The sequence below is a fragment of the Salvelinus alpinus genome, chromosome 6, assembly GCF_045679555.1.
Source record: "Salvelinus alpinus chromosome 6, SLU_Salpinus.1, whole genome shotgun sequence".
Lineage (NCBI taxonomy): Eukaryota > Metazoa > Chordata > Actinopteri > Salmoniformes > Salmonidae > Salvelinus > Salvelinus alpinus.
In genome coordinates this window covers 46,678,159-46,697,966 of record NC_092091.1, presented here as the reverse complement: position 1 = coordinate 46,697,966, position 19,808 = coordinate 46,678,159, and positions in this window count along the sequence as shown.

The window sequence follows — 19,808 nt, the reverse complement described above, 5'->3', positions numbered from 1 at the left end:
ACTATTCACCCTCGTCATTGTTTTTCCCTACACTGCACATGTCCTCCTCTGCGTCTGTCAGTATCCATAGCAATGGCTCCATTTGGGCTGCTCAATGATGAGACAAAGAGCTGTTAGCTGATGTTAGCTAGCTACTTTTTGTCACTCAGACAAACAGCTGTTACTTTTTATTGGTAGAATATATTTCTGTTTGGATTTTGGATTTGAAAAGCAGACAAAGATTTCATATGCTCTAAGTTGTTGTCTGATTTGGCAGGGGAGTGGCCAAAACAGCAGTTGTTTGAAAATTATTGGGATCAAATGCAGTCAGTAAAACAGCTGTATCGTTAGATCCGTAGCGGATAGTTTTGTTCCGCAAACTGATTTTAATAGCAGTGAAGTAGACGAAGATATCATATATTCTAACTTGTTGGTGAAGGCGTCAAAATGTCTAGTTTATAAAAAGTTACAGAAAATGTTATTGTGGTTACTAAAACAGCTGTAACTTTTTATCAGATTTTTTTTTTGTTTCCCAGTCAAATTTGCAGGTCCTAATCCAGGCACTTGTCATCTCCCGTCTGGATTACTGCAACTCGCTGTTGGCTGGGCTCCCTGCCTGTGCCATTAAACCCCTACAACTCATCCAGAACGCCGCAGCCCGTCTGGTGTTCAACTTTCCCAAGTTCTCTCACGTCACCCCGCTCCTCCGCTCTCTCCACTGGCTTCCAGTTGAAGCTCGCATCCGCTACAAGACCATGGTGCTTGCCTACGGAGCTGTGAGGGGAACGGCACCTCCGTACCTTCAGGCTCTGATCAGGCCCTACACCCAAACAAGGGCACTGCGTTCATCCACCTCTGGCCTGCTCGCCTCCCTACCTCTGAGGAAGTACAGTTCCCGCTCAGCCCAGTCAAAACTGTTCGCTGCTCTGGCACCCCAATGGTGGAACAAACTCCCTCACGACGCCAGGTCAGCGGAGTCAATCACCACCTTCCGGAGACACCTGAAACCCCACCTCTTTAAGGAATACCTAGGATAGGATAAAGTAATCCTTCTAACCCCCCCCCCCCCTTAAAAGAGTTAGATGCACTATTGTAAAGTGGTTGTTCCACTGGATATCATAAGGTGAATGCACCAATTTGTAAGTCGCTCTGGATAAGAGCGTCTGCTAAATGACTTAAATGTTAAATGTTAAATGTTAAATTTGAAAGCAGAGAAGTAGAGGAAAATGTCATTATGCCTAACTTTTTGTCTACGTTGTCAACAAAGTTGTCAAATTAGACAACTTGTGCAAAATGTGTAATGTTGCATTTATAGTGAATGTAATGTTGGAAGTGATGATGTCACAATGGGGAGATTTAGAATGTTGAGGAAATCCCATAAAAGGGGAAGAAGTACAAAAAGAAAGACAAAAAGTGTAATATTTTAAACAGTACAAAATATATCAAAAAGTTGTATACAAGCAATCAATCGAGACCTGTCTGAACGATTTTAAAGTTTGAATGGTGTTTCTAGCTTAAATGGTGTAAGTCGGAGTAGCATGCTAAAGAAGAAGAAATATTTTGAAGATTGAAGTGGGGGCTTTTGCTTCGCAAGCCCCACAATAACTATAATAAGTCAGAAATATGTGGAAGATTTAAAGTGGGTACTCTTGCTTTGTAAGCCTTGCTTCGTAAGTATGAAAATGTATGCGCTCAATACTGTAAATCACTCTGGATGAGTGCATCTGCTAAATGACAAAAATGTAAAATGTAAATGTAAGCCCCACTAATAATGAGAAGTATGTCAAAGATTTAAGTGGCAGCTTTTACTTCGCAAGTCCCACAATAATAATAGTGTTAATTTGACCTCAATTGAGGGGGTGTCCTCCTCATTGTCTTATGTTGAGGGCAGCATCATAGCCATAGGATTGTGATTGTGCATGGATAGCATACCTGAATGTTGAGCCAGTCACATTGTGGTTAGCATAGATCTGTCAGCTCGTCCCATTGTGTGTTGGGCTTGATGTTCTTCTCGAAGAAGTCTTGAGTCTCCTTGGCAGTGGAACATGTGTGTGTTGTTATTCTGGAAGGTCAAAATGAGTTTTTCTGGGTGGATGAAGCCGCACCTCAGGTGTAGCTTGCGTAGCTGAGATCACCCACTATTTCAGTAGTTCGGCACTCATGTCTGGGTAGATGCTGATCCTATTCTCTGAATAGGTCAGAGCCCCCGATTCCGCTGTGAGGCGAACAATTTGCTGTTTGACTTCAAAACTGTGAATTGTACAATCAAACACGAGACCCGTTGCGGATAGGACCCGTGCGGTGCGCAATGTTAATCGGCAGCATCGGACCCAGCTTCTTCTGCACAAACAGTTCATAGAAAAGACTGCTCATGAAGGAAGTTGTGTTGCCTGCTTTCACGTCAGTTTTAAGTCCTGTATCCCACACATTGAATTTACAGGAATGACTTGAGTGATTTTTTTTTATTTTTTAGTATTTTGATTTCCCATTCTAGCTTAGTACGCACTGTTTCCAGGTCATGGAGTTGCACATCTGTCACATTGGCTGCTGTCTCCTAATGTCTACTTTAGTTGAGTAGGTATCCACTTTAGCAGTGAGCAGTGCAAGAGATTAATTTACCGGTTTTAATTGCAAGTCGAGGGCAGAGGTAATTTCCTCACAACCAATTTCTTGGATAGTAGCAGCCAACTCTCTCTGTTGTCTGGTGTTGAGAGCCACCATGTTCCCACCGGTGAATTCTGGATGGACAGATTGTGCTAGCTGCGGAACATCCCACACCTTAATATGGTGTTATATGTTGACACTTATTTGAAAACAAGTCCATTCATTCATAGTTATTTTGCAAAAGAAAGCCACGAGAAAATCACGTTTCAATGCATGCTACCGAAATGCATTGAATGCGCTCTCTCTCTCTTTCATTCTCTCTCTCTCTTACACACATGCAAACAGTCTTGTTTTCTCTCTCAAAATGCTCTCTATTTTCTTTCACATCCTACGCACAACAAACTACTCGTGTTTTACACCATGAGATCATTGACTTATTTACCGAAGGCCTTGAAACGATAAGAATCAGACAGACAGTTGAGGTTTAATAAATAATCTGCTGTTTAAACAAGTGAGTAAACTGACCTATCTTCTCCCCTTCTATTCAGAGCAGGTCTCAGATCCCGTTTCCATTAGAGACTATTGACTGGTCCCTCTGTGAGTGGTATAAACTGTGATTACAAATGGCACACTGTTGCATACACTTTGTTCTAAGATGCCAAACACAATTCCGCCGGTTGCTATTTATCCTTAAACAGAGACGCAATGAGGATATGATGAACAAACAAAACAAACAGACCATGTAATTGAGATACTAGTTATCCAACTTTATACAACGGGTCGGTCTAATCCTGAATGCTGATTGGTTTAAACCGTATTCCAGTCGGTGTCTATTCCACAAGTTACCACTGGCTAAATCTATGACATTAAAATGCCTATTTACGTTGTTCCATCTGACTGCGCAATCCACTGTCTCATCAGCCCAGCCAAGCAATTTATAAAGTTGATTTCCACTATAAAAATCATCTAGACATTATCTCACATTTCTTTTCGATTAACATTTAGTTTTCAACAGCAGAGATTTGTATAAACCTTGTCGGTCTCTCCAACATTATTTCAATATTTAAATTTGATCTCCAACTGTCATAATTTTTATGGATATATACTAAGAAATGTTAATTTAAAAAAAGGTAAAAAAATGTAGAATTAATAAAAATAAAGAGAAACCCTGGAATATTAGGTGTGTCCAAACTTTTGACTGGTACTATTGTCAGGTGTGTGCGTACTGGTAGCGAAGTTAGGTGCAGGAGAGCAGAGATTTGTGAACAGGCGCACACTTTATTGAGGCAAAAGTGCAAAATGCGCAAAACAGTCACAAGAATTATGTTTAACAATAAACATGTTTGTGAAATACCACGGGAAAAAACGAACCAGTCTGGCTCGTCAACAAAAATAATACGTAACACAAACAATCTTTCACAAAGACATTGTGGGGAACAGAAGAATAAATACATGTAGATTGATAGGGGAATGAAAACCAGGTGTGCAGGGAACAAGACAAAACAAATGGATACATTAAAAATGGAGCGGCGATGGCTAGAAAGCCGGTGACGTCGACCTCCGAACGCCGCCCGAACAAGGAGAGGAGCCGACTTCGGCGGAAGTCGTGACAACTACAGTGGGGAAAACAAGTATTTGATACACTGCCGATTTTGCAGGTTTTCCTACTTACAAAGTAATTTGACACAGAGTTCCAACAGTAATGTGTAATTTCTGACATTTTAAAGGCTAGCGTTTGATGACAGCACAGCTCGCTGCCCAGCCTTACATCATTACAAAGAGAGCCTGATTAAAATGGTGCCTGACTTGAAAAAATGAAAATATACACATTGAGACATTTGTCAAAATAGACAGACATGCCCCCATTTCCCCTATATTACACAAATGGGATGACCTCAGAGTTCCGTGAGTAAAACATACATTTTTTGCCACCTTTTTTTGCAGTTTACATTTTGGGTTTGACTTTACGTGAAAGTGTGGCAATAACTGATAAACATTTCATTATGGCATGGCAGGCAGGCACGCAGTTCTGATGCATGAACTTTTCCACGAAAAAGTGTTAATGTCCTTTCAACACATTCAAACCAAATATGCTATCCCAAGTAACCACTTTTTGGGGGATCAACAAATTCTTAATTTTAACTCGTCTAAAGTCTTCTGCTTTCAGGATATTGACTTCTTGACTTTCGGATCTCTGTAGAGGACTTATCGACCACGTTCCAGGGGAGCTTACCGATATTCTGTCCTGGGGTTTGAACAGTATGTAGTGTTATCTGGTAGGGCTCCAGAGTGGTGCAGCGGTCTAAGGCACTGCATCTCAGTGCTATAGGCGTCATGTGGCGTCATGTGTTCTTAACTGGCTTGCCTAGTTAAATAAAGGTTAAATAAAAATGTAATAAAAATAAAAGGTAGGTATGTAGGTACTGTAGTGGGTCAGGCCACAGCTAGTGAGCAAACTACCATGTTACATACTCCATTCCCAAACACACTTCATACTTTCAATTTAATACACACATGTAGTCACGTGACAGAACAATTACACAGGCCTAGAGTCCTGAGACCTAGTGAGTATAGCCTAACAAATTCAATCAAATGTTATTTGTCACATGCGCCGAATACAACAAGTGTAGACCTTACAGTGAAACGCTTACTTACAAGCCCTTAACCAACAATGCAGTTTTAAGAAAAATAAGTGTTAAGTAAAACATTTAAATAGCAGAAAAATAACAGTAGCGAGGCTATATACAGGGGGTACCGGTACAGAGTCAATGTGCGGGGACACAGGTTAGTCGAGGTAATTGAGGTAATATGTACATGTAGGTAAAGTTAAAGTGACTATGCATAGATAATAAACAGAGAGTAGCAGCAGCATTAAAGAGAAGGTAGGGGGGCAATGAAAATAGTCTGGGTAGCCATTGGATTAGCTGATCATGAGTCTTTTGGACCTAGACTTGGAGCTCCGGTACCGCTTGCCATAAGGTAGCAGAGAGAACAATCTATGACTAGGGTGGCTGGAGTCATTGACAATTTTTAGGGCCTTCCTCTGACACCGCCTGGTATAGAGGTCCTGGATTGCAGGAAGCTTGGCCCCATTGAGGTTCTGGGCCGTTCGCACTACACTCCGTAGTGCCTTGCGGTCGGAGGCCGAGCAGTTGTCATAAAAAGCAGTGACACAACCAGTCAGGATGCTCTCGATGGTGCAGCTGTAGAACTTTGAGGATCCGAGGACCCCATGCCAAATCTTATCAGTCTCCTGAGGGGGAATAGGCTTTGTCTTGCCCTCTTCACGACTGTCTAGCTGTGTTTGGACCATGATAGTTTGTTGGTGATGTGGACACCAAGGAACTTGAAGCTCTCAACCTATTGCACTACAGCCCCATCGATGTTAATGGGGGCGTGCTCGGTCCTCCTTTTCCTGTAGTCCACAATCATCTCCTTTGTCTTGATCACATTGAGGGAGAGGTTGTTATCCTGGCACCACACGGCCAGGTCTCTGACCTCCTCCCTATAGGCTGTCTCATTGTTGTCGGTGATCAGGCCTACCACTGTTGTGCCATCGACAAACTTGATGGTGTTGGAGTCGTGCCTGGCCATGCAGTCATGGGTGAACAGGGAGTACAGGAGGGGGCTGAGCACTCACCCCCGAGGGGCCCCCGTGTTGAGGATCAGCGTCCCAGATGTGTGGTTGCCTACCCTTACCACCTGGGGGCGGCGCGTCAGGAAGGATCCAGTTGCAGAGGGATGTGTTTAGTCCCAGGGTCCTTAGCTTAGTGATGAGCTTTAAGGGCACTATGGTGTTGAACACTGTCAATGAATATCATTCTCACATAGGAGTTACTTTTGTCCAGGTGTGAAAGGGCAGTGTGGAGTGCAATAGATATTGCATCATCTGTGGATCTGTTGGGGTGGTATGCAAATTGGAGTGGGTCTAGGGTTTCTGGGATAATGGTGTTGATGTGATCCATGACTAGCCTTTCAAAGCACTTCATGGCTACAGACGTGAGTGCTACGGGTCGGTAGTCATTTAGCCAGGTTACCTTAGTGTTCTTGGGCACAGAGACTATGGTGGTCTGCTTGAAATATGTTGGTATTACAGACTCAGTCAGGGACAGGTTGAAAATGTAGGTGAAACACTTGCCTGTTGATCAGCGCATGCTCGTAGTACATGTCCTGTCTATCCATCTGGCCCTGCGGCCTTGTGAATGTTGACCTGTTTAAAGGTCTTACTTACATTGGCTACAGAGAGTATGATCACACAGTCGTCCGGAACAGCTGATGCTCTCATGCATGCTTCAATGTTGCTAACCTCGATGCGAGCATAGAAGTCATTTAGCTCGTATGGTAGCCTCGTGTCACTGCACAGTTCTCGGCTGTGCTTCCCTTTGTAGTCTATAATAGTCTGTAAGCCCTGCCACATCCGACGAGCGTCTGAGCCGGTGTAGTACGATTCAATCTTAGTCCTGTATTGACACTTTGCCTGTTTGATGGTTCGTCGGAGGGCATAGTGGGATTTCTTATAAGCGTCCAAGTTAGAGTCCCGCTCTTTGAAAGCGGCAGCTCTACCCTTTAGCTCAGTGCGGATGTTGCCTGTAATCCATGGTTTCCTTGTTGGGATATGTACGTACGGTCACTGTGGGGACAACGTTGGGGACACTGTGGGGACAACGGCATTCAAGTGTGTCCTCTTGAATGCCAGGTTATAAAACATAACTTTCGTCGTTTAACTTTGATGCTCTCCTGAAATCAAAACAAAAAGGCTCCCCACTCGCACCCCAGCACCTAATGAGACTCTCTTTACAGGACTGTATTGTATATACAGTGCATTCAGAAAGTATTCACACCCCTTGACTTTTTTCACATTTTGTTGTCTTACAGCCTTAATTTAAAATTGATTAAATTGTGATTTTGTGTCACTGGCCTACACACAATACCCCATAATGTCAAAGTAGAATTATGTTAGATTTTTTTTAAAACTAATTTATTAAAAATGAAAAGTTGAAAGGTCTTGAGTTAATAAGTATTCAACCTATTTGTTATGGCAATCCTAAATAAGTTCAGGAGTAAAAATTTGCTTAATAACAAGTCGCATAATAAGTTTCATGTACTCACTCTGTGTGCAATAATAGTGTTTAACATGAATTTTGAATGACTCATCTCTCTACCACACATATACAATTGTACATAAGGTCCCTCAGTTGAGCACTGAATTTCAAACACAGATTCAAGACCAGGGAGGTTTTCCAATGCCTCGCAGAGAAGGACACCTATTGGTAGATAGGAAAAAATAAAAGAAGGAGACATTGAATATCACTCTTAGCATGGTGAAGTTATTAATTACACCACTTTGGATGGTGTATCAATACACCCAGTCACTACAAAGATACAGGCATTCTTTCTAACTCAGTTGCCAGAGAGGAAGGAAACCGCTCAGGCATTTCAACAAGAAGCTAATGGTGACTTTAAAACAGTTAGAGTTTAATGGCTGTGATGGGAGAAAACTGAGGATGGATCAACAACATTGTAGTTATTCCATAATACTAACCTAATTGACAGAGTGAAAAGAAGGAAGCCTGTACATAATAAAAAAACATGCATCCTGTTTGCAACAAGGCACTAAAGTACTACTGCAAAAAATGTCACAAAGCAATCAACTTTTTATCCTGAATACAAAGTGTTATGTTTTGAGGAAATCCAGTACAACACATTACTGAGCACCAATCTCCATATTTTCAAGCATAGTGTTGGCTGCATCATGTTATGGGTCTGCTTGTAATCGTTAAGGACTGGGTAGTTTTTCAGGATAACAAGAAACAGAATGGAGCTAAGCACAAGCAAAATCCTAGAGGAAAACTTGGTCATTCTGCTTTCCACCAGACACTTGGAGATAAATTCACCTTTCAGCAATAACCTAAAATACAAGGCCAAATCTACACCAGAGTTGCTTACCAAGAAGACAGTGAGTATTCCTCAATGACCTAGTTACAGTTTTGACTTACATCTCCTTGAAAATATACTGCAAAATGTGAAAATAGTTGTCTAGCAATGATCAACAACCAATTTGACAGAGCTTAAAGAAGTTTGAAAAGAATATTAGGCAAATATTGTACAATCCATATGTGCAAAGTGCTTAGAGATTTACCCAGAAAGTTTCAGCTTTAAGCGCTACCAAAAGTTGATTCTAAATTTGATTCTGAATACTTATGTAAATTAGATATTTAATTTTCATTTAAACATAGTTTCACTTTGTCACTATGGGGTATTATGCGTAGTTGGATGAGAAAAACATGTAATTAATACCTTTTGAAATCAGGCTGTAATACAACAAAATGTGGCATGTCATTGTATTTCCAAGCCACTAATGCACTTTTGATTAAATCAGTGCTTATTGACAATGCATTGAGTAGAATGTTCGATCAGTCAGACATGCTTCTCAGATAGGGGCTTGCTTGTTATTGAGAATTGCCATAACTAGCTACCATAGTGATCCCCTCGAGAGTAGTTAATTTCAGTGCATCATTCATATAGCTTGCTAGCTAGCTAGTTGGCTGTGCTAGAAATTATATAATCCTGCAAGCAAATTGTTTCAATACACCTTCCAAATGTGAAATTAAAAGACAAAAAGGACTCTTACCTAAGAAGCTGTTCCTATGACCTCTTGGTTCTGAAGTTAGCTAATCTCGTTCCCAGAGACTTCCCCCCAAATACGCACTCCATGGGGGTCTAGAATATGAAGTCAATTCCTGACTGTTTTGGGTCACCACATATCCTGCTTGGATGCATTTAAGATCCATTAGTTTGTAGCCATGAAGTGTCCCATGTCTGCACAGATGATCAAGAAGGAATAACATTATGTCAAGGAGGTTTGTTTGCTTTTTCCATCTGTAGAGCCTAATAACATTTTATTGGTCGCATACACATATTAGCAGATTATATTGTGAATGTAGCAAAATGCTTGTGTTCCTAGCTCCAACAGTGCAGAAATATCTTACAATTCACAAAAATACACACAGATCTAAAAGTAAAATAATGGAATTTAGAAACATATAAATAGTAGGACGAGCAATGTCGGAGTCCGGAGTGTGCATTCGGAAAGAATTCAGACCCCTTGACTTTCTTCACATTTTGTTATGTTACATCTTTATTCTAAAATGTATTAAATGTAGTTTTTTCCTCATAAAATCAAAAAAAAATACCCCATAATGACAAAGTGAAAAGAGGTTTTTCAAAATCTTTGGAAGTGTATTAAAAATGAAAAACAAGTATTTTACATAAGTATTCAGACCTTTTGCTATGAGACTTGAAATTGAGCTCAGGTGCATTCTGTTTCCAATGATCATCCTTGAGATATTCTACAACTTGATTGGAGTCCACTTGTGGTAAATTGAATTGATTGTACATGATTTGGAAAGGCACATACACTTAGGTTGGAGTCATTAAAACTCGTTTTTCAACAACTCCACAAATTTCTTTTTAAGAAACTATAGTTTTGGCAAGTCAGTTAGGACATCTACTTTGTGCATGACACAAGTAATTTTTCCAACAATTGTTTACAAACAGATTATTTCACTTATAATTCACTGTATCACAATTCCAGTGGGTCAGAAGTTTACATACCAGAAAAGACCAGCAATTCCAGAAAAGTATGTCATGGCTTCAGAAGCTTCTGATAGGCTAATTGACATTTTAAGTCAATTGGAGGAGTACCTGTGGATGTATTTCAAGGCCTACCTTCAAACTCAGTGCCTCTTTGCTTGACATCATGGGAAAATCAAAAGAAATCAGCCAAGACCTCAGATTTTTTTTTTGTAGACCTCCGCAAGTCTGATTCATCCTTGGGAGCAATTTCCAAACTTCTGAAGGTACCACGTTCATCTGTACCAACAATAGTACGCAAGTATAAACACCATGGGACCACGAAGCCGTCATACCGCTCAGGAAGGAGATGCATTCTGTCTCCTAGAGATGAACGTACTTTGGTGCTAAAAGTTAAAATCAATCCCAGAACAACAGCAAAGGACCTTGTGAAGATGCTGGAGGAAACAGGTACAAACGCATCCATATCCACAGTAACAATGTGTCCTATATCAACATAACCTGAAAGGCCACTAAGTAAGGAAGATGCCACTGCTCCAAAACCGCCATAAAAAACCCAGACTACGGTTTGCAACTGCACATGGGGACAAAGATCGTACTTTTTGGAGAAATGTCCTCTTGTCTGATGAAACAAAAATAGAACTGTTTAGCCATAATGACCATCGATATATTTGGAGGAAAAAGGGGGCGGCTTGCAAGCTGAAGAACACAATCTCAACCGTGATTACGGGGGTGGCAGCATCATGTTGTGGGGGTGCTTTGCTGCAGGAGGGAGTGGTGCACTTCACAAAATAGATGGTTTCATGAAGAAAGAAAATTATGTGGATATATTGAAGCAACATCTCAAGACATCAGTCAGGAAGTTAAAGTTTGGTCGCAAATGGGTCTTCCAAATGAACAATGACCCCAAGCATACTTCCAAAGTTGTGGCAAAATGGCTTAAGGACAACAAAGTCAAGGTATTGGAGTGGCCATCACAAAGCACTGACCTCAATCCTATAGAAGATTTGTGGGCAGAACTGTAAAAGCATGTGCGAGCAAGGAGGAATACAAACCTGACTCAGTTACAACAGCTCTGTCAGGAGGAATGGGCCAAAATTCACCCAACTTATTGTAAGAAGCTTGTGGAAGGCTACCCAAAACGTTTGACCCAAGTTAAACAATTTAATGGCCATCCTACCACATACTAATTGAGTGTATGTAAACTTCTGACCCACTGGGAATGTGATGAAAGAAATAAAAGCTGAAATAAATCATTCTCTCTAATATTATTCTGACATTTCACATTCTTAAAATAATGTGGTGATCCTAACTGACCTAAGACGGGGAATTCTTACTAGGATTAAATTGTGAAAGTGATTTTAAGTGTATTTGGCTGGGGTGTATGTAAACTTCTGACGTCAACTGTATATTATTGATCCCCGAAGTGAAATTGTGTTAACACAGTTTTACATGTGTTATTTTCCCACTTTCTGTGCTTGTAGTTGACTACTGAAATACTTTTTTGATATCGTATTTCAGAAAATTGGTTGTCACTTTTGCTGAATCATCTTTTTCTATTGACTGAATGCATTACAAAAATGTATCTATTTAACACTCCAAACCCACTAAAATGTAATAGTTTGTTTCCACTGTCTAACTCAATATTTGCATATTTAGGTTGCATTTTTCAAACATGGATTAATGGCACAGTCTAAATAATATGTACAGTATATTACAAAAGTGAGTACACCCCTCACATTTTTGTAAATATGAGTATATCTTTTCATGTGACAACACTGAAGAAATGACACTTTGCTACAATGTAAAGTAGTGAGTGTACAGCTTGTATAACAGTGTAAATTTGCTGTCCCCTCAAAATAACTCAACACACAGCCATTAATGTCTAAACCGCTGGCAACAAAAGTGAGTACGTGAAGTGAAAATGTCCAAATTGGGCCCAAAGTGTCAATATTTTGTGTGGCCACCATCATTTTCCAGCACTGCCTTAACCCTCTTGGGCATGGAGTTCACCAGAGCTTCACAGGTTGCCACTGGAGTCCTCTTCCACTCCTCCATGACGACATCACAGAGCTGGTGGATGTTAGAGACCTTGCACTCCTCCACCTTCCGTTTGAGGATGCCCCACAGATGCTCAATAGGGTTTAGGTCTGGAGACATGCTTGGCCAGTCCATCACCTTTACCCTCAGCTTCTTTAGCAAGGCAGTGGTCGTCTTGGAGGGGTGTTTGGGGTCGTTATCATGTTGGAATACTGCCCTGCGGCACAGTCTCCGAAGGGAGGGGATCATGCTGTGCTTCAGTATGTCACAGTACATGTTGGCATTCATGGTTCCCTCAATGAACTGTAGCTCCCCAGTGCCGGCAGCACTCATGCAGCCCCAGACCATGACACTCCCACCCCCATGCTTGACTGTAGGTAAGACACACTTGTCTTTGTACTCCTCACCTGGTTGCCGCCACACACGCTTGACACCATCTGAACCAAATAAGTTTATCTTGGTCTCATCAGACCACAGGACATGGTTCCAGTAATCCATGTCCTTAGTCTGCTTGTCTTCAGCAAACTGTTCGCGGGCTTTCTTGTGCATCATCTTTAGAAGAGGCTTCCTTCTGGGACGACAGCCATGCAGACCAATTTGATGCAGTGTACGGCGTATGGTCTGAGCACTGACAGGCTGACCCCCCACCCCTTCAACCTCTGCAGCAATCATACGTCTATTTCCCAAAGACAACCTCTGGATAGCACGCTGAGCACGTGCACTCAACTTCTTTGGTCGACCATGGCGAGGCCTGTTCTGAGTGGAACCTGTCCAGTTAAACCGCTGTATGGTATTGGCCACCGTGCTGCAGCTCAGTTTCAGGGTCTTGGCAATCTTCTTATAGCCCAGGCCATCTTTATGTAGAGCAACAATTCTTTTTTTCAGATCCTCAGAGAGTTCTTTGCCATGAGGTGCCATGTTGAACTTCCAGTGACCAGTCAGTATGAGGGAGTGTGAGAGCGATGACACCAAATTTAACACACCTGCTCCCCATTCACACCTGAGACCTTGTAACACTAACGAGTCACATGACACCGGGGAGGGAAAATGGCTAATTGGGCCCAATTTGGACATTTTCACTTAGGGGTGTACTCACTTTTGTTGCCAGCGGTTTAGACATTAATGGCTGTGTGTTGAGTTATTTTGAGGGGACAACAAATTTACACTGTTATACAAGCTGTACACTCACTACTTTACATTGTAGCAAAGTGTCATGTCTTCAGTGTTGTCACATGAAAAGATATACTCAAATATTTACAAAAATGTGAGGGGTGTACTCACTTTTGTGATATACTGTCTATAAAGTGAAAAATAAGGCCACCCAAAATTAAAATAAGTGAAATTCCCTTTTAACATCAACATTAGGATGGTTGTGAAACTCACAATGATTTGAAACCATATGGACTCAAGAGAAACAGATAAAATGTGTTGAATTCCTCTTTAACTGAGAAATGAATATTTTGCAACTACAGTGGTAAAAGACAATTCCATTTTAATGGCCAACTTAAAAGCTGACCTTCATTTAATTAGTCACTCAGCCTCATATCAGTGAGTTAGACATATTTTTGTTCAGCTTCAATTTGATCAACATTGTTGGATCTGAGGAGAGAGAAAGAAAGAGACATTGATTTAAGTATTCAAACAAGTCAAGTTCTGTTGATGAGTATTTGAATATAGGCTACCACATGTAATCTATAACCATAACAGTATGAGATGAACTCTACAGCACAACAATATTCAAATGACTTACCTTGTTCAGTACTGTAAACTAATTCAATTTACAAAGAAAGTAACTCAATTGGTCTAAACAACCAATTTCAAATTAAGCCGCAATGAGGATGCATATATGTGACCCTATTTCAAAACTTCAAAACTTGAAAATCCCTCAAACCTCCTTCTGGGATTTAGCATCAGTTTCCCATTCATTCAGTGATTTGATTCTCATTGGTGAATTAATACATTTATGTATTGGCTATTACCACATCATTAGCACCCTACTGTAGACCTATGGCATTAGAAAGTGGACGGATTTCTTCTGGCAACGATATGGCGAAGAGCAGCAGCTAACTAAAGAGGCTGTGTAGCTCCAACCCGATTTTAATTAAATATGCAACGCCTAGTTACACATTTTGTTAACTAATTGTCCAAGATATCGGTTACATGGAAATACGACTTAGAAACGTACAAAAGCAGAAACTTCGGATGAAAAACACGAAAATATCATCACTACCTACAGCTGCTGCTAGCAAGGAAAGTGACAGAGAAGAACAGTCTGATGACCCAGTTCTATTCGCATAATGAACAAAAATCTCAGAGACAATTGCGAAAGTGGGCGAAGATGTGGCTGAAATATAACATACAGTGGGCGCACTGAAAACAAAAGTGGAGGACAAGAACACCCGCCTAAAAGACACTCTTGAAAACATGGAGACTGTGCACATTTGTGGCCTGCTGGAGGTCATTTTGCAGGGCTCTGGCAGTGCTCCTCCTTGCACAAAGACGGAGGTAACGGTCCTGCTGCTGGGTTGTTGCCCTCCTACGGCCTCCTCCACGTCTCCTGATGTACTGGCCTGTCTCCTGGTAGCGCCTCCATGCTCTGGACACTACGCTGACAGACACAGCAAACCTTTTTGCCACAGCTCGCATTGATGTGCCATCCTGGATGAACTGCACTACCTGAGCCACTTGTGTGGGTTGTAGACTCCGTCTCATGCTACCACTAGAGTGAAAGCACCGCCAGCATTCAAAAGTGACCAAAACATCAGCCAGGAAGCATAGGAACTGAGAAGTGGTCTGTGGTCACCACCTGCAGAACCACTCCTTTATTGGAGGTGTCTTGCTAATTGCCTATAATTTCCACCTTTTGTCTATTCCATTTGCACAACAGCATGTGAAATTTATTGTCAATCAGTGTTGCTTCCTAAGTGGACAGTTTGATTTCACAGAAGTGTGATTGACTTGGAGTAACATTGTGTTGTTTAAGTGTTCCCTTTATTTTTTTGAACAGTGTATTTCAAGACTTCTATCAAGAACGTTATACTTCAGACAGTCCTTTAGATATGCAGAAAGCAGCGGTGTTCTTTCAGAATTTGAACCTTCCTAAACTAACAGAGGAAGACAGGAAATGGCTCAACCGCCCAATTTTTGGGAGGAATTGACCGAAACTATAAGACAAGCACCCAGTGGTAAAACTCCGGGGTTGGATGGGATACCCAGTGATTTCTATAAAAGGTTTGCACAGCAGCTTAGCCCATAAAAATTGAAAACATTTAACACATCGATTGACACAGGTGAGCTCCCACCTTCTATAAGTGATGCAGTAATCACCCTAATCCTCAAAAAGGGAAAGGATCCCAATGAGTGTGGGAGCTATCGTCTAATTTCTTTGATAAATTGTGGATTATTTTTTTTACAAAACCTCTGGCTATGAGGGTGAATCATATCATTAAGAAATTCATGAATCGAGACCAGGTGGGATTTGTGAAAGGCAGAACTTCATCTGACATTCTTAGACACCTACTGCATGTCATCTGGAAGGCAAAAGATTTGGATACTTCAGTGGCAACCTTATCCCTAAATGCAGAGAAAGCCTTTGATAGGGTGGGCTGGGACTACCTGCGTAATACTATAAATACATTTGGATTTGGACAGGGCTTTCAGAATATTATTAAACCTATGTACAATGACTCCAAATCCATAGTAGTCACTAACAGACTACCATCATCTCCATTTTCAGTAGGACGAGGCACGAAACAAGGTGACTTTCTATCGCCTCTCCTATTCATTATAGTATTAGAACCATTAGCCGAAGCCATTAGGCTGCATCAGTCAATCAAAGGGGTTAATATGGGAGGTAGGGAGAATAAACTACTGCTTTATGCAGACGACATATGACTAAAAATGTCAGACCCCCAACTCTCCATATCGCCTTTACTGGACTTAGTAAATGCATTTTCAGAGATATCGGGCTATAAAGTAAATGTAGCTAACAAAACATTGTCTGAGATATGACTTCCTCAGCTGGAGGTTTCAATGGGTCCCTAAAAACTTGAGGTACCTAAGGATCACTTTAAATCCTGGTCTAGAGAAGACGATTTCTGAAAACCTTGACCCACTACTGAACAAAATTCTTCTCCAGTTTAAGAGCTGGGATAAGCTAGAAATCTCATTATGCGATAGGATACAGGTTATAAAGATGGTCATAGCTCCTAAACTGAATTATGTCATCAGCATGTTACCACTTTCCATACCTGTCTATACGTTTAAATCCATAGACAAAATGATTACTGAGTTTGTTTGGTCCGGTAAAAGAGCCAGGATGAAACTAGCGAGATTACATGCAACGACTGAGAAGGGAGGATTAAACATGCGATTATATCAAGAAACCTTTGTATCTGCCCAAATAGGCTCGCTCTTTACTGAGAACACTAATAGGCCAATTTGGGTGGACATGGAGGAATAATTTAATGCCCCATTCAGAACATCAGATTATTTGAGTCAACAAAAGGTGGGACTGCAGAATTTAATGCCCAATACAAAAAAATATGGATTCAGATTCATAAGAGAAAGAAATGTTCACCTTTCCTGACAAGCTCTGCTTCGTTATGGAACAACCCTCAATTGAAAATAGGGGGACACATGGTGTTTACTTCTTTTGAAGAACTAAGGTCCAAGTATAATTTGCAGCAAAAAATTTTGGGGGAGATATCTACAGTTTAGAGATTGTATGTTTAAGGTAGGACAGAGTAACAACAAATTCCCTGTACATTTTGATAACTGTTAAGATAGAAATCCTTTGAAAATTACCACATAATGCAGTGCTTATATATAGCCAACTTTATAGGTGGATTTAATGGAACTTGTAAGGGCCTAAAGGCCATATGGGGAAAAAGACCTGAAGGTAACTTTTGGAGAGGAGGAATGGAATATAATAGTACAAAGGATGCGCCTCCCTATGAGAGATGCCCTGTCCAAACTATTTCAATTTAAAGTGTTTAATAGGATTTATTGGACTCCACTGAGGTTGAACAGAATAGGTTTGATAGAATCCAACCTATGCTGGAGATGTCAATCAAGTACAGGTGACATAATCCATAATCCATCCATAATCCATGTTTTCTAACTGTCCAAACTTGCATACCTTTTGGTAGAAGGTAATGAAAAAGATTTGGGATATTTTGGGTACCGCAATACCTGCAAATCCTGCTTTGCTATTACTGAATATCACTAACAATATTGATAGACTGAGAAGCTCATGTTAACCTGGCTAAAAGTAAGTCAAACCACAGCCAAAAGAGTCATATTGAGACATTGGAGGGAGAAGGACCTTCCCTCATATAAAGAGTGGTACATAGCCTTGGCAGAAACAGCTTCATATGAAAGATTGATTTATAGAATGAATGGTAAACTCAATATATTTTATGACATCTGGGGACATTTTCTCTCAGAGATAGAAAGATAAAACAATCTGTAACGGCCTGATAGCCTACAGACATACATAGATGACTGGTGGGTATTTTGTTTTGTTTGTTTAGTTTTTCCTTTTGTTATAACAGTTGTTATGTGGAGGGGGGGGTTGTGGGTAAAAAATTAAAGGGTTGTTTCCTTTTCTATCTTCTTTATTGTATGTGCAGTGCCGGTCGGTGGTTTGGACACACCTACCAATTCAAATGAGAGGGTTGGTGTGTCCAGGCTTTTGACTGGTTCTGTATATTAAAGTCTGCGGCTATGGAACCCTGACCTGTTCACCGGACGTGCTACCTGTCCCAGACCTGCTGTTTTCAACTCTCTAGAGACAGCAGGAGCGGTAGAGATACTCTTATTGATCGGCTATGAAAAGCCAACTGACATTTACTCCTGAGGTGCTGACTTGCTGCACCCTCGACAACTACTGTGATTATTATTATTTGACCATGCTGGTCATTTATGAACATTTGAACATCTTGGCCATGTTCTGTTATCTCCACCCGGCACAGCCAGAAGAGGACTGGCCACTCCTCATAGCCTGGTTCCTCTCTAGGTTTCTTCCTAGGTTTTGGCCTTTCTAGGGAGTTTTTCCTAGCCACCGTGCTTCTACACCTGCATTGCTTGCTGTTTGGGGTTTTAGGCTGGGTTTCTGTACAGCACTTTGAGATATCAGCTGATGTAAGAAGGGCTATATAAATATTTGATTTGATTGTTTAGAGCTAAATGTAATTCAATTACATTGTTATATCTTGAAAGGAAACAATAAAAACTATAATTACAACAAATAAAAAAAGAAAGTGGATGGATTAAGAACTGGTTCATTAACATAGGCAACAAATCTTTAAGTCTAACACAACTTTCTATGAAAGCCAGAGGAACAGCTCTGCAAATGTCTGTTTCCATCCACTTAGCAACACACACTGAACTACCGCAACAACGCACGGGTCCTTGCGCTTCCTCTCAACCATCTTTGTTGTCAACGAAAGCAGTCTAGAGCTGCCAATCCGGAGCAATACAGTAATTCCATTACGAGGGGCGGGTCGGGCGAGAGGAGACGAGCATAGTTTTTTCCCTCTGCACACAGCTCAAATCAGCACATGAAGAAGAAAACTCCCATCTATTGGGACACAGCTGTGTTTCAATCCAATTGATTTCCTATGGTTTCCTCGTCGCTAACTAATGTTACAGGTAACGTTATAGCTTTGAATCTCTTCAAATGGGACAGACTAACAGGGGTTCCAACACCCACGTGCAATCAAAACCCACGAGTTCACCACCAAAGTCTTAACTTGCTTACTGGCTAATGACTTATGGTGGTTCCTCCGTTAAATGTTGCGTCATACTGTGGCACACCTTGAGGGCTGCCGCAGCATTCTGTGGCACGTCATTTAATTGTCAGCCATTCTTTCTGTTAATGAAAGTTATTGCTAGTTTGACCACCAGAGGGCATATTTGAGAAGCATTCAATAGTCTTCCATATTGGCATTACCAGAGACGGTGAGGGCACGTGGGAGACCGGGGTTCAATTCCCCGATGAGCAGGAAGGAGTAGGCTGTCCTTGTAAATATAAATTTGTTCTTAACTGATTCCATATGTGTTATTTTGTAGTTGTGATGTCTTCACTATTATTTTACAATGTAGAAAGTAGTAAAAATAAAGAAAAATCCTGGAATGAGTAGGTATGTCCAAAGATCAATCAATCAAATTTATTTATAAAGCCCTTCTTACATCAGCTGATGTCACAAAGTGCTGTACAGAAACCCAGCCTAAAACCCCAAACAGATGGCGCTGTACAATGTGACGGTCAGGAGTAGGCTACAGCATAAGTGGATTGGAGGATTCTAAATTACTATCTAAGGGGCATAACATTTCCACACCCTAATTGTAGTGTAACCAAACTTTCAGTTGAGCGTACTAGTTCTTTGCCTTCTCTACTTCTCTACCAGAAGTTGATGCTGTTGCTACTGTATGCAACCTCTTGCTAGCTAGTTAGCGTAACAAATTACTAGTTAGACATTTTTCGACTTTGGGTGTGTTCTTAAATTCAATCTGGAGTGCCAACACATTCAGAGTGTTGTCAGTTTGTAAATTCAGACTGTTTCTCTCTCGGAGCGCACACTTTACGT